The sequence below is a fragment of the Myotis daubentonii genome, chromosome 3 (genome assembly GCF_963259705.1).
Source record: "Myotis daubentonii chromosome 3, mMyoDau2.1, whole genome shotgun sequence".
Taxonomy (NCBI): domain Eukaryota; kingdom Metazoa; phylum Chordata; class Mammalia; order Chiroptera; family Vespertilionidae; genus Myotis; species Myotis daubentonii.
Genome location: NC_081842.1, coordinates 10,863,059 through 10,869,283, shown reverse-complemented (window position 1 = coordinate 10,869,283; position 6,225 = coordinate 10,863,059). Strand labels below are relative to the sequence as shown.

Genomic DNA, 6,225 nt, shown 5'->3' with positions numbered 1-6,225 from the left:
CTTTGGAAAGCATGGCAGGATCAAAGAGACCAATATATCTGATTTGTTGGATCTTACAACTTATCCTGAATGATGGAATAGAGATTTAGCAATATTGCTTCTACTACTCATGGTGATTGAATTGGCCAAAATCTTCAGTCTCGGCATTGTTCTGCTTAAGGTTTTATTCTGGGAATGCTAGAGGAATCAGCATTAAACTTCTTGAAAGCTTTACAGCTGTTTCATCAAATATTTTCCACTAAAATTTAAAATAATCATACTGGTTTGGGGATCTGTTGCTTAATATAATTATTCTTTGTGATCTATAGCTATATGTTCTCTCTCTTTTGAAACTCTAGGCTTCAGTATCTAACTTTTGTTGTGTAACACTAAACTTCTTCCGTACACTCACCCATCAAAATACACCCATGTGACCTCTTCTTTATTTATATCTATTATCTCAGCACCTACTGCAGCATTTCCCTTTACCTCGATTGTTTTATTACTTTCTCTTGAATACTGTTTCTCCCACTTTCTGTTAACCAATAATACTCATTAGAGTGGTCTCAATAAGTAACACTTACTAAGGGCTGTCTATCCTGGACACTCCCTTCTAAATCAAATCCCTGTTTTAATTGCTCATTTCATTGGTAGCTTTTCTTCAAAGCGTTTATCATCATTTTCAGTCATATTTACTAGTGTTACGGAATTCAAAAGAGTAGACACTAACCCAATACACACCATTTACTTAAAAAGAGATGGATGTTGGTAATTAATTATTTATTACTTACAAATGGACATGTATTTGACTTTTTTGCATTGATCTGTATGTCTTGTGATCTAAATTAACTATTAGTCTTGTTGGTTACTTTGAAAAATTCCATAGCATTACCTGTATAGACAATGATGCAAATTGACATCGTTTTTTTCTTTTCTTTGGAAAATCATTAGTTGTTATTTCAATGCATGGCTGAGAACTGAAATAAATTTTGTATAGAAGTAAAAAAAAATAAAGAAGATGGGTATTTTGCTTTATTAAAACTCTAAGGTGATATTGACATGATACGTTTTTTATCACATATTTGTATTAAATACTGTCGTATGGGATACATTTATAAGTATATATTCAGATATTCCTCATTATTGCAATCTTCAATATAAAGTGCTAGATTAAACAGATTTAAACATGTTCCTGTATATACACCTCTGGTAGGCACACACACACACACACACACACACGATGTCTGATAGAATACATCTTCACTTCAAGGCTATGTAAACTCTAATTCTATAAACCAGGGAGGAAATGCTAATATAGGGAGATAAAGGAAATTAAAAGTGTACCTATCAGTTCCACAAATCAAGTGCCACTCTCAAAGTTTTGCTGCTTCTTTGTATACTTGTCCAAGAACACTGACATAGCAAGGTGCAAAGGTTAGAAAAGGTCAGGGCTCTCTTAAAGGGGAGGAAAGTCGAGGTATGAGTAGAGGTCAGGTAAGTAGTGGAGATAAAAATGACCCAAAAGAACTAGGGAGCACAGGTGAAATCATACAATATAGAGTAAATATTAACTTTAGAATCTTTTATTCCCCAATGTGTATGTGTTTGACAGATTGCCAACAGTTAGGGTTACAGAAATTAATAAAACTATTAAGTTCATGGAAGATGGAGAGTCAGAAATTCAAGCTCACTTTGAGGTCACTGTTAGTTTTAATTTTTAAGGAACAACATTATTAAGTAGACCCTATGAGACTATAATGGTAAACAGAACAAGATCAATAAAAGAGCTTTAACATTTTAACATTAGAATATGGGAGGAGATAACTACTTTATTATGAGCTAATTTAAGAACTATAACTTGGATGAGCGAATAGCATAAGAAGGGTAGTTCAGGGTACAACTGCCATTGAAGAAGGAAGTATAACATCAGCACTGCAGCCAATGAAGATGTGGAGTCCACACAGGAGACAAAAGGGCTGCATCGAAGGCCAAGAGCAAGACAGATAGTCTCTTAAACTGGGAGGAGAAATAGACTATCACAGCAGTGATCAGTAGCCATGAACTTCCATTCTCTGCAGTAGAAGTAAAGGAAGTGAATGACACAGGGACATAAGATGTCAGCTGTGTTTCACATGACTGTCCAGCATTAGTTTTACCCAATTTGATAGTCATTGCTGGATTTTATATATGCTGAGGCATTATGAGTCACCAAGTCAATAGTAGATATAATGGTGGGAGACAGTGTCTTCAATAAACTTCAAGACCATCATTTTATATATCTGTATAGAAATGCTTTACCACCATTACGATTAATAGATAATGTGATTTCCATTTTCACCACTGTTTCAACAATTCCTGATTTTAAAAGTTTGAATGCACAACACCACTCTGAGTATTTATGGCAGCCACCAAGCTGCTAATGAAGTCGTTCATTGGGTGTGCCTGTGGCGGCATTGTTTACACAGTATTTTAAAGGATTTCAATAACTTTAATTGACTACAGACAACATCCCTAATAAGACATTGTTGTCAATGTCATTACTAATAATACTTTTCTTATATGTTAACGCTATGATACAGTATAGAAAATGTAAAAGCCTCCTTGGATACATGTCATGTGTTTCATTAGAGGTCAGAGAATCGTATTAATAATTGTTTCATTCATATAGGCATCCACACATATTTATAATTGACTTTTTATGCCCTAGACATTTTCTGTCTGGAGATGTCAAGGAAAAAGTCAGTTAGACCTCTTGAACAGTACATAGTGGGCACAACAAACCTATAAAGAGATAAGTATAATGCATTGTTGTAGAAGCTAAATGAAATGTAGGACAAAAGTTCTATTTGGGGGACCAGACAAGGCTGAATAGAGGAAGTGACACTTGAGCTGGGGCCTAACAGAACCTTCTAAAAGTATAGAAAAATTAGGACCGTACAGAGTCAAGACTATGGAACAAACTTGTGAAAGGTTCCCAAGAGTGAAGAGTCTAGCCAAGTATGTTTTAAGCAACCTGAGAACTTTCTAGTTCATTCACAGGAAGGAAAGCTAAATTTCCAGTGTATACATACATATAAAGTTTCTTTTGATGTTTTAATATTCAGATAAAAATTATAAATCAACATTTATACAAAACAGTACTTTTTTTTTTCTTTCTTTGAGTGTGGCGACCAGAAATGTTTAAGACAGTGTTGAAACTGAGTGAAAGTTTTACTGAAATGACAGAGTTCTAATGCCAGATACTAGATTGCTCTAGTCTTTGCATACTGTTTAAAATAAATCTTTACCTCTTTAATAATGGAGAATGTACATTCTATGAGGAGGTGTAGACCGACACATAAAGGGTGGAGTGTTTACCTATACTGCCTTTCCTTCCAATACACTAAGTGTTGGAGGTCATCTAATGATCTGACCAATCAGACACGAGGACTGGTAAAAATACAGCACCACATGGCTTTGCAAACCAATTACTAAACAACATCATGTTTTCCTTACCTTTCCCCCCAAAGTTATACATGTAACTAAAATTAGTTCCCGCATATAGTCAACACACAATGACAAAAATACCAATGGATCAATTATTTACATGTCGAATTAAAGGATGAGTAACTGAAGTATGTTTTGACTCATTAAAATTTCTTCAAAATTATAGATTTCCCCATTAAAATTGTTCAAAAAACAAGATCAGCTCTACTCCAGTGTTTTTCACAGTCTGATATTAATATCTTCTGAAATTTTACAAATACCCTATTCTGAAAAATTTGTCATTATGAGTAGTAATACTGTTATAGATATTCTAAGATGCTCTTTAATTGCTATAGCACAAAATATAAAATATAATCGCTTCTCGGCCTTTTGGCTAAGATCAAGTGTAGTATCTGTTCTTATCAGCTTAAAATATAAAATATAGTCTCATTTCCCATATAAAATGTAACCTTATTTTTCTTTATGTAGGCATTCATTTGTATAAAAAAATAATGATACAAAACTGTTTTTGCAAAATATATGCCTGTCCTCTGCAAAGCTGACATTAAAACACCAGGTTTAATATGAAACCAACGAGAACAGAACATTTTCTAGTGATTTTCATTGCATTAGGAGAATTTCTTATGATTAGCCTTGGCCCAAATTGTACCTTTTCATTTTTGTAGCGAAAGCTGCCCAGCAGCATTGATATTCACAAGTAAACAAGTGATGTTTATCTAATCAACCATGTTTACAGCTACAAATCCATTTTCATTGAAAAGCGAAAACCTTCTTCCTGAATTTGCAACCCTCCTTTTGCTTGTCATTTCTTGGAAATTAGGACAGACAGTTTGAGATCATGAATAATGACATAAGACAATGGAGCTCTGTCATGTATAAATACAACTCAGGGCATGATAATCTCTGAATAATGCTTTGGAAGCTTGTTTTATCATTAGGACCGAGTTATTTTTATAATGTCCTCCAGGAACCATTTAGGAAAACACAAGGTTCAAAAGGAAGGACAGCTAGTAACGATACAGAAATTATTTTCGAGTTTAGTCTTATGAAAGGATCTCTCTGGCATCATTGTTATTTTAAGAGACAACTTGTTATTGTAGAGAAGAATGAAGACATATTAAAGAAAATTACTTTAAAAAGATGTCATCTTTGCATTTTGGGGGGATGTAGTTTTGAAGAAATGGTTTTGAAGAAATAATTATCCTCTGCAATTTAATTTAAAAAAAAAAGACTACGCATTAGGTGAGCAGGATTGCCCTATTGAGAAAAAAAATTACAAAGAAAATAAAGGCTTGTTCATTAGAAAATAATGGCCCTGGTAATTAGGCTTTTACACCCTCAAGCGCTTTTAAACACAAGTGAGTGGTTTCTGATGTAGGTAAGATCTAGGATGGATTCTGCTAGTAAAACCACACACATTGTCCTTGATAGCTCTGGGATTGAGTTCTTTCCTCTTCTAGTTCTAATGGGGTCAGGTCTCTGCCTGTTACTCTTCATTCAAGAATTTCATGTCCAGAAGTGAACACATATTCATGAAAAATCTTTAAATGGACTGTGATTTTGTCTTAAACTCTTCAGTATAAAAGGGCATTGTATGTGCGTTTTTGAGAATGATAAAAAAAAAGTCCAAAGTGGGAAGGAACTTATTGTTTCAAAGAACAATAAGAATTGAAATAGATTTGTTTCTCACTTCCCGAATTTTCTCAAAACCAACTTTGCCTTAGTTTTCTGATTCATTTCCTTTCCTAATTTAGAATGAAACTCAATATAGTTTTATTTAGCTAAAATTAAACCAGTAGATGGGTCAAGTTGCCTAGAAGAACTTTTGCTTTCTTTTAAGCTGTTAATTGCTTAGCCACATCATTTCCCATGAGGGAAATCAGACCAAATTGACTTTTCATATTTTTGTCTATGGAAAAGATTAATTTTTTAAAAATCTTTATTACTGAAAGTATTACAGATGTCTCCTTTTTTCCCCCCCATTGACCCTCCTAGCCTACCCCTCCCTCCACTCCAGGTCTTTACCACACTACTAGAGGCCCGATGCACGAAGATTTGTGTAAGAATGGACCTTCCTTCCCCTGGCTGCCAGCACTGCCTTCGCTTTGGCCAGAGCTGCCTTTCTGCCTTCCCACATTGCCCAGAGTGGCTGGGGCGGTGCAGAACACCTGCGTCATTGCCATGGCGATGATGCAAGCATCCTGCCCCACCCCTGGTCGCTTGGCACCTGTGTATGCAAATTAACCCGCCATTTTTTGTTGGGTAAATTTGCATACTCACTTCTGATTGGCTGGTGGGTGTCGTGAAGGTATGGTCAATTTGCATCTTTCTCTTTTATTAGTGTAGATTGTCTGTGCCCATAGGTTATGCATGTATGCATACAAGTTTTTTGGTTAATCTACTCCCACAGAACCACCCCACTCCTCCACCACCACCCCTCCCCCTGCCTTCCATCTGAGATTCAGCAGTCTGTTCCATGCTTTTATGTCTCTGGATCTATTTTGTTCATCAGTTTATTTTGTTCATTAGATTCCACATATGAGTGAGATCATGTGATACTTGTCTTTCTCTGACTGGATTATTTCACTTAGCATAATATTCTCAAAACATAGAAAAGTTTTAGAAGATTTGAAATAAGATGGCAAATGTAAATTGTGAGGTTAGAAATGCTTTAATCAATAGACACACATTGAAATTGATAAAAACAACATCCAAACAGCTTGATAGGAAAAGTAAGAAATCCAATAGTCCAAAGCTAAG

The 6,225-nt window shown here is 35.0% G+C and overlaps 1 pseudogene; it reads left to right on the top strand.

The window, feature by feature from the left end:
- The first annotated feature begins 3,818 nt into the window (after positions 1-3,818).
- LOC132232279 (U2 spliceosomal RNA) lies at positions 3,819-3,942 on the top strand (annotated as a pseudogene).
- Positions 3,943-6,225: the final 2,283 nt, after the last annotated feature.